Source organism: Triturus cristatus, chromosome 5_2 (genome assembly GCF_964204655.1).
Source record: "Triturus cristatus chromosome 5_2, aTriCri1.1, whole genome shotgun sequence".
NCBI classification, from domain to species: Eukaryota; Metazoa; Chordata; class Amphibia; order Caudata; family Salamandridae; genus Triturus; species Triturus cristatus.
In genome coordinates this window covers 1,082,898,740-1,082,907,797 of record NC_140588.1, presented here as the reverse complement: position 1 = coordinate 1,082,907,797, position 9,058 = coordinate 1,082,898,740, and positions in this window count along the sequence as shown.

Sequence of the window (9,058 nt, the reverse complement as noted above, 5' to 3'; positions counted from 1 at the left end):
GTTAGGTCGAAGATACTAAGGTAGCGGGCGGCCCCCAGCCGGTCGATCAGCTCGTCTGCTCGGGGGATGGGATGAGCGTCGGTCCGGGTGACAGCGTTCAAGCCCCGGTAGTCGACGCAGAATCTCAGTTCAGGTGCGGTGCCGGGGGCAGCGGCTTTGGGGACTAGTACGACCGGGCTGGCCCAGGGACTGTCCGAGGGCTCGATGACCCCGATCGTGAGCATCTTGGCCACTTCCTCCTGTATGCAGGCCCGTACCCGATCTGGTACGCGGTAGGCCCGGTGCCGGACAGGGGGACTGTCCCCGGTGTCTACGTCGTGCAAACACCAGGGGGTGACCCCGGGGGTGAGGGAGAACAGGGCAGCGTACTGCAGCAGGAGGTCCCGGCAGTCCTGTCGTTGCTCCGTAGTGAGGGCGTCAGAGAGCCGGACCCCATCTACGGACCCGTCCTTCTCGTGGGTCTTCAGGAGATCCGGGAGGGGCTCGGAGTCTTCTTCTGTGCCACTGTCCGTAGCCATCAAGAGGCTTAGTTCGGAGCGCACAAAGTGCGGTTTGAGCCGGTTGGTGTGGAGGACCCGCAGGGGGTTCCGGGAGGTCCCCAGGTCGATGAGATAAGTGACGGGGCTTTTGCGCTCGACCACTTTGAAGGGCCCCGTCCACTTATCTTGCAGGGCACACGGTTCGGTGGGGGACATTACCCATACTTGTTGCCCCGGCTCGAATTCCACGGAGGAGGCATTGTGGTCATACCACCTCTTCATGTCTTCCTGGCTGGCCTCGAGGTTCGCCTTGGCAATCTCCCTGAAGCGCCGGGTCTGGTTTCGTAAGGCCAGGAGGTATTTGAAGACGTCTGGAGGGGTCGTTAGGGGGGCCAACTCCCAGCCCTCCTTCACGAGGCTGAGGGCCCCTCGCACAGGGTGTCCGTACAGGAGTTCAAAGGGGCTAAAGCCGAGGGACTTCTGGGGTACTTCTCGGTAGGCGAAGAGGAGGCACGGGAGCAGTACATCCCACTGGCGACGGAGGGGCTCTTCCAATCCCCCAATCATCCCTTTGAGAGTGCGGTTGAACCGCTCCACTAGTCCGTTTCCTTGGGGGTGATAGGGGGTCGTGAATCTGTATGTGACCCCGCATTGTTGCCAGAGGGACTTCATGTACTTCGATATGAAGTTCGTACCTCGGTCGCTGACGACTTCTCGGGGGAAGCCTACCCGGGAGAAGATCCCCATCAGGGCCCGGCCAACCACTGGAGCGGTCACGGTCCGTAGGGGCACCGCCTCGGGATAGCGGGTGGCATGGTCCACTAGTACCAAGATGAACCTGTGTCCTTGTGCCGTGCGAGGGTCCAGCGGCCCCACAATGTCTATCCCCACCCTCTCGAACGGGGTGGTGACCACCGGGAAGGGTTGTAGAGGGGCCTTAAGCTTCCGGCCACTCTTCCCGCTTGCTTGGCATGTGGGGCACGATCGGCAGTGGTTCTGGACGTCATTCCTCATTTTTGGCCAGAAAAAGTGGGTCACCAGTCGACTGTACGTTTTATCTTGGCCCAGGTGCCCAGCCAGGGGGACATCGTGGGCTAGGTTGAGTAGAAAGTCTCGGAAGCGGAGCGGTACCACCAGAACTCGACTGGCCCCCAGCTCGGCGATTCTTTGCTCGCTGTAGAGCAGGTCGTTATCCCAGTAGACCCAGTGGGTTCCGGTGGTGTCCCCGGCGGCTTGGGTGCTGGCTTGTTGGCGAAGTCCCTCGAGGAAGGGACAGGTCTTTTGCTCCTGGCGGAACTGTTCTTGGGTGGGCCCCCCTTCTTGCCGCCACTGAGCCAGATCCGGAAGGTCCTGGGGTTGCGCGTTTTCTTCGGGGGCCGGGTCTGGGAGGTCGGCCTCGCCGTTGTCCTCTACGGGGGCAACCGGGGGCGGAGGTGCCGGCCATTCGGTTTCTTCTGATCGGGGGGCGGCCCGGCCGGCCATGGATCGGGTGGTTATGCAGGCCCAGTCCGGGAGGCCCAGCATCCCCAAGTGCTCTCTTCTCTCGACGGTGGCCCACGGGGAACTCTCGAGGTCATTCCCCAGGAGGCAGTCCACGGGGGCATCGTCTCGGACCGTCACTTTCAGTAGGCCGGAGACCCCTCCCCATTCAAACGGGACGCAGGCCATCTTGCACATGCTTTCAGAGTTATCTGCCGAGCGGACGGGGCAGAGAATGTTCGGCAAGATCTGCTCGGGCTTCACCAGGTGACAGCGGACGGCCGTCACGCTGGCGCCGGTGTCGCGCAAGGCCTCAGCTCTCTGTCCATTAATGGTCACCCACTGACCGTATTTCCTGGTGTTGGCGGGTAGGGGAGCCCGCGGAACCATGTCTCTTCCCCCTAAGCATGCCAGGACCATGGCGGCCGGTTCCCACCCTTGCTGGTCCGGCTCACACTCCTCGGGACCCTCCAACGACTGCTCCTCCCCCAGGGCAGCGGCAGCTACCTGGCGGGGTTTGGGCGTTTGGTTCAGCGGGCAGTTCGGATCGTTGGCGTAGTGGCCTAGTCGCTGGCATCTGTGGCACGTGACGTTGGCTCGGTACCCAGGCCGCAACGGGGGGTTGCCCCGGCCGGCCGGCGGCGGGGTGCTGGCCACGGTTGTTGCTGGCAAGGCGTCTCTCCCCCGCCCCTGGCCTCCTCCTCCTCGAGGACGGTGCTGGCCTTGGTTGCTTCTGTTCTGGTCGTGTGGCCCCTTCCGGCCCACCCGGGTGCTCTCCCACCGGTCAGCTTCGGCGGCGAGCTGCCGGGGGTCAGTCAGCTTACTGTCGAGTAGGTGCTGCCGGAGCTCGACGAAGCAGTTGTTTGACAGGTGTTCCCATACCATGAGGTTGAAGAGCTGTTCGTAGGTGGTGACCTGACTTCCCTTGATCCAACCCTCGAAGGCCCGGCTGAAATAGTTCACGTATTCCACCCAAGTGGTACCTGGGATCCGGGTGCAATCCCTGAACCTCTGGCGGTACATCTCGGGCGTGAGGCCGTAGCGGGTGAGGAGGGCAGCCTTCATGTGGTCGTAGGACGACATTTGGTGATCGGGGAGCTGCAGCAGGGCATCGCGACCCTCGTTGATAAATCTCCCCCAAAGTCCGGCTCCCCAATCACTCCGGTCGATCCGGTGGGAGGTCATTGCGATCTCATAGGCCTTAAACCATTGTTGTATGTCGTCTTCTCGGACATACTCGCGGACCACATCCTTGGGGATGTGAACTTTTTTCTCAGTTGGTCCCGGGGTGTGTGGTCTTTCAGGCACCCCCAAGTCCTTATGCTGTTTGCGCAGTTCTATCTCTGCCAATTGGCGCTCGTGCTCGAGCGTTATCTTTTTCTCTTCCAGCTCTCTCTGTCTCTGTTTTTCTTCTCGCTCCTCTCGAATCCGCATATGCTCGAGGTTGAGTTTCTGTTCAGCCAACTTGAGCTCCCCATCCATCTTGAGTCGTGCCATCTCTAATTCGTGCAGTCTGACTCTGTCTCTTTCTCGTATTTCCTCCGGTGAGAGGCCCGTTCCCCGTTCCTCGGGAGTCGTGGCGTTCCCCTCTGGTGTAACGCTGTTTTGGTCGGAGGGTCTTGCGACCCCCGTTTCTGTCCACGACTCAAGGGCGTGCTTTAGGTCATCCTTGGTACTCAGGCCAGTGGTAGCAATGCCAAGTTCTATGCAAAATTGTCTCAGTTCGCGGTGGTTGTACTCCTCTAGTTTCTCCATTTGGAACTTCTCGGTGGAGCTGCTATCTTTGGTCGACATCGTGCTTTGTCGTGGGGTGAGCTACTCTCTGTACGATTACGCGTTGATTCGGATCGCGCCGCTGGCCACCAATGTTAGAAAAGGTAGATGGACCGGGAGGGTCGGCCGGGGTCAGGGGGAGAGGTCTCCGGGGAGAGCCGTCTCCAGCGATCGTACAGACAAGTAACTTCCCCCCCACAGACAGATATCACACACGGATAAGGTTCAGTGATCTTTATAGGCACTTATTTAAGGTACGGTAAAATGGTACAAGGAGGTCTGGACTCAGGGGTCCCCTCGATCAGAGTCTCGTAAGGTAGGGAAGGGGGTAGCGGGACAGTCTATTTACCAATCAGGTAATTCGGAGGGGATGGTGATGAGCTCACAATCCTCGAGCGTGGTGGTTAGGTGGTATGGGCCGCGGCAGCGCCAGCAGGTCCCGGTGCGGAAGGTCGATACAACGGGCCGCGGCAGCGCCAGCAGGTCCCTGGAAGATGAACGGTCCGCGGCAGCGCCAGCAGGTCCCGGTGAGGATGGTCGTTACAACGGGCCGCGGCAGCGCCAGCAGGTCCCAGGAAGATGAAGGTTGCAGAGGGCCGCGGCAGCGCCAGCAGGTCCCGGGGAGGATGGTCGGTACCACGGGCCGCGGCAGCGCCAGCAGGTCCCAGGAAGATGAAGGTTGCAGAAGGCCGCGGCAGCGCCAGCAGGCAGGACGATGGTTCACAAGAGCGGGCTACGGCAGCGCCAGTAGACCGTCAGGGTTGAGTTCACTCGGTGTCTCTCGACTCCAGGATACAACTGCCTTCCTGCTCCGGAGCTGCCTCAGTTATAGGGCTGGTGCCCTTTGATGTCCGGACCCTCGCACTTGGAGGTCGGAGGGTCCGGGATGAAGGTGTCCAGACACCCAGCAGGGGGTGGAGCCAGTGCCCGGGGGAGCTGGGAGCGATCGGCACCTGGCGGGGGAGAGCCCTTGACACTTCGGTCTCCCATTGACCTGCCAAGGGGTCCGCTCACCTCCTGGGTGGATAGTGGTGCCGGGATGTCGGGGCCGGCCAGGCCCGGGGTTAGGGTCGAGGGGAGGCCAGGCGGCCGCGTGGTACAGGGTCCAAGATGGCGGCTTGACCCGGCCGGGAAAGCCGGTGGGGCTGGACCCCGTGATGAGTAGGGGTCCGAGGGCAGAGGGTCCGTCGGGGGACAGGGTACAGGTGCTGGTCGCGGGGTTATGCCAGGTGGCCCGGAGTCCTGGCCTTGGCGAGCGGGGAGGGCGCGAGCCGTCTGTGAGGCCTGTCCAACAGCCTGCCATAGGGGTGACTGATAGGTTTCTATGTGCAGTAATAGGTGAGGTATAGTGAACCTATACCGCAGTAAGGGGTGCATGCACCACCTTACCCAGTCTGCAGTAGCAGACCTGTGGTGTCATTTTTGAGGGCTTTCCAGGGGTGGAGCAATACATACTTCAGCCCCTGGGGTACCTATGCCGTGGGTACATAGCATAACATATAATAGGGACATATAAGGGCACCTCAGAATCCAATCTGGTGTGTACCTAAAGTACATGCAATCAATTTAGCGCGGAAGCAGCTAGGCTGGGACCCTGAACAGCAGGGACCCAGCAGGGACCCAGCCAGACTAAAGTCGAAAAACAGTGAAACACCAGCAAAATGTAGGGGTAATCATAAGAGGCTGATCCTACTCTCCTACACATCTTTTGCCTCTTTGTGCACCTCTCCTACCCTTTTCTGCACCCTCTTGCCCCTTTTTGCACCTCTGTTGGTTCTTTCTACACTACTCTTGCTTCTTTCTGCACCTCACTTGCCTCTTTCTGCAATTCTCTTTCTTCTTTTCACACCTCTGTTGGTTCTTTCAGCAATTTTCTTGCCTCTTCTGAACTTCTTTTGCTTGTTTCTGCACCTCTATTACATCTGTCTGCACCTCTGTTGCCTCTTCCTGCAAATCACTGCCTTTCTTTCCCCATCCCTCCAGCCTCTTTCTGCACTTCCCTTGCTTCTTTCTACACCTCTCTTGCCTCTTTCTGCTTCTCTCTGATCTCTTTGTGCATTTCTCTTGCCTGTTTCTGCACTTCCCTTGCCTCTTTCTGTAGCTCTCTTGTCTCTTTCTATACCCCTCTAGCCTCTTTCTGCACCTCTCTTGCCTTTTTCTGCACTTCTCTTGTTTCAATCTGCACCCTTCTTCTATTTTTTGCATCCCTTTTGCCTCTTTCTGCACCTCAATTGCCTCTTTCCGCACTTCTCTTGCTTCTTTCCACACCTCTGTTGCTTCTTTCAGCAATAATCTTGCCTGTTTCTGCACTTTTTTGCTTGTTTCTCCACCTCCCTTGCATCTTTATGCACCTCTGTTGCCTCTTTCTACACCTCACTTGCTTCTTTCTGTACCTCTTCTGCCTCTTTCTGCACTTCTCTTGCTTCTTTCTGTAGCTCTCTTGCTTCTTTCTGCACCCTTCTTTCCTTATTTGCATCCCTCTTGCCTCTTTCTGCACCTCAATTGCCTCTTTCTGCACTTCTCTAGCTTCTTTCCACACCTCTATTGCTTCTTTCAGCAATAATTTGCCTCTTTGTGCACTTCATAGCTTGTTTCTCACCTCTCTTGCATCTTTATGCACCTCTGTTGCCTCTTTTTACACCTCTCTTGCTTCTTTCTGTTCCTCTTCTGCTTTTTTCTGCACTTCTCTTGCTGTTTCTGCACCCTTCACACCTCTTTCAGCATCACTGTTGCTTCTTTCTGCACTTTTCTTCCTTCTTTCCTCACCCCTCTTGCCTCTTTCTGTTCCTCTCTTGCCTCTTTGTGCACCTCTCCTTCCTTTTCTGCACCCCTCGTGCCCCTTTTTGCACCTCTGTTGGTTCTTTCGACACTACACTTGCTTCTTTCAGCACCTCGCTTGCCTCTTTCTGTACTTCTATTGCTTCTTTGTATACCTCTGTTGCTTCTTTCAGTAATTCTCTTGCCTCTTGCCTCTTTCTGCACTTCTCTTCCTTCTTTGTGCAGCCCTCCTGCCTCTTTCTGTAATTCTCTTGCCTCTTTGTGCACCTCTTCCACCTCTTTCTGTACTGCTCTTACTTCGTTTTGCAGCTCTGTTGGTTCTTTCTGCACTTCTCTTGCTTATTTCTGCACTTTACTTTCCTCTTTCTGCACTTCTCTTGCTTCTTTCTACACCTGTGTTGCTTCTTTCAGCAATTCTTTTGCCTCTTTCTGCACTTCTCTTCCTTCTCTATGCACCCCTCCTGCCTCTTTCTGTACCTCTCTTGCCTCTTTGTGCACCTCTTCTACCTTTTTCAAAACCGCTCTAGCTTCTTTTGCACCTCTGTTGGTTCTTTTTGCTCTACTCTTGCTTCTTTCTGCACCTCACCTGCCTCTTTCTGCACTTCTCTTGCTTCTTTCTACATATACCCGATAGAAACTTAACAGAGCACTGGCATCACAAATTGAATGCTGCAGCCACAGACACGGGTCTGGCCTCCTGCTGCTGACCGAAGCTCCGGCAGGGGAGGCCTGGACAATAGGTTTCCTGTGACAGGGAGGTGTAACCACCTCCCAGACAGGCTGATGTGTATTGGGGCTGGGTGGGAGCACTCTCAGAGTGCTTTGAAGTCCTGCATTGGGGGCACATTTGGTGTCCCTGTGCATAGTCCAGCTCAAACAGGTTCAGGGGCTTTCAGACCCTGCTCAAGCGTGAAACTGCACAAAGCAAATGCGTGTAGCCACCCCTCTTTCCAAACCCTCCCATAGGTGGGTCCCTAGAGCTAGTCCAACCCCTTCCTTAGGTATAAGTAAGGAACCTCTGTAACCAGAACTTTAGATATCCCTGGACGAAACTCTGAAGCTGAATCCTGGAACTTTGAAGCTCTACTAAAGACTAGAGGACTGAAGAAATCTCCCTTTGGGTCAAGGAGTGACTCCCCTGCTTGGCAGGCACCAATGAAGCATTTTGCTGTTCTGCATCTCCGAAGCTCCCGCCAGTCTCCGAAGTATTTGTAGCCCAGTAAGAGGATTTCCAGCCATCTCACAGGCCGACTCGAGTCCCTAGCAATGCTGAGACCCATAGCTCTCTTGAGTAGCGTGGAACCGGAACTCCTGGTCACCGGGCACTTTTGCAAGTGTATTGACTTCTCGATGTCTTTTGAAGTTGTGCTTGGGGTTAATTGTAGCCCCCACCTCGAGCAGGGAATCCACTGAAGATTGTTGGCCTAGTCACCCCGAGTGACCCGTGGGCCGCCATATTGTGTTTCGTCTTGAGGTCCCTTCGCAATCCCTGGTCCATCGACTGGTGGGTTCCTGAGAAAGTAACTTTGATTTTCTTTGGGCTTTTCTAGTTGGTCCAGACGTGCCCCAACTCCCCACCAAGTGGTGAGTCCCTCAACCCTTGCTGGTCTGCACCAAAGCATTTCTTCCATTTCTGCGTGGCTTGCTGTTGCCAAGGCTTGTTGTGTCCAATCCGGGCACCGATGCTGCAGCACTCGACATCTTTTATGGGACAGCTCGAATCCAGCTCCTGGTTGTCCTCAACACCTCCTGGTTCTCGTGGCTGAAGAGTCAAGCTTCACCTTCTTCACCTGAAATCACCCAACATAGGTGGGCATCGTCCTCCTGGTCACTGGCTAGTGACCAAGACTGTGTCCTCCCTGCTTTCAGGTTCTTCTCGACTTTTATCTAGGCTTGGATCTCTTCAGACACTTCGCATCTTCCCGGCAGCAGCACTTCTTTGCCAGCTCCCATTGAAATCGACGACGCGACCCGACACCATTTGACACCTTTGCACCCGGCTTCCCTGGGTGAGGTAACATGAGTACTCCGGTGCTCCCGTGGGTGTTGATCCTAGAACTTCCTAAGACCCAAAGGGTTTGGTCCTGACTCATTTCTAAGTGTCTCTAATCTTTAAAAATCGAACCGCAACTTTCCCCATAGAAGCTAACAGGAGCTCGCGGCTGTGTGTTCACACACTGCACACGGCCCCCGTGGGTCCCCTGTGTCACTACCTTGGGTGGTTGCTTGGGGTCCCAGCGATTCTACAGGCTCTAGGCCTTGTGTCTAGTTAAGTCGTAGTTCTTATAACACTATTTTAGTATATAGTTTGGCATGCCCCTAGGGCCGGATGTGCATTTGTGCTATTTTACTGTAATATTTGAAGTGTAACTTATGTGTTTTGACCTCTAGCCTCATAAAGAGACTAGGAGGGTGTGTTTAGAAATAAATACATATATTTTATATATATACCCGGTGTGGTTGCCTTTCATTTAGCCATTCAGGAGATTATAGACTGGTAAAAGAAGCTGCTTTACATTCCTTCAAGACTTAGCCTGAAGGCTGCTCTC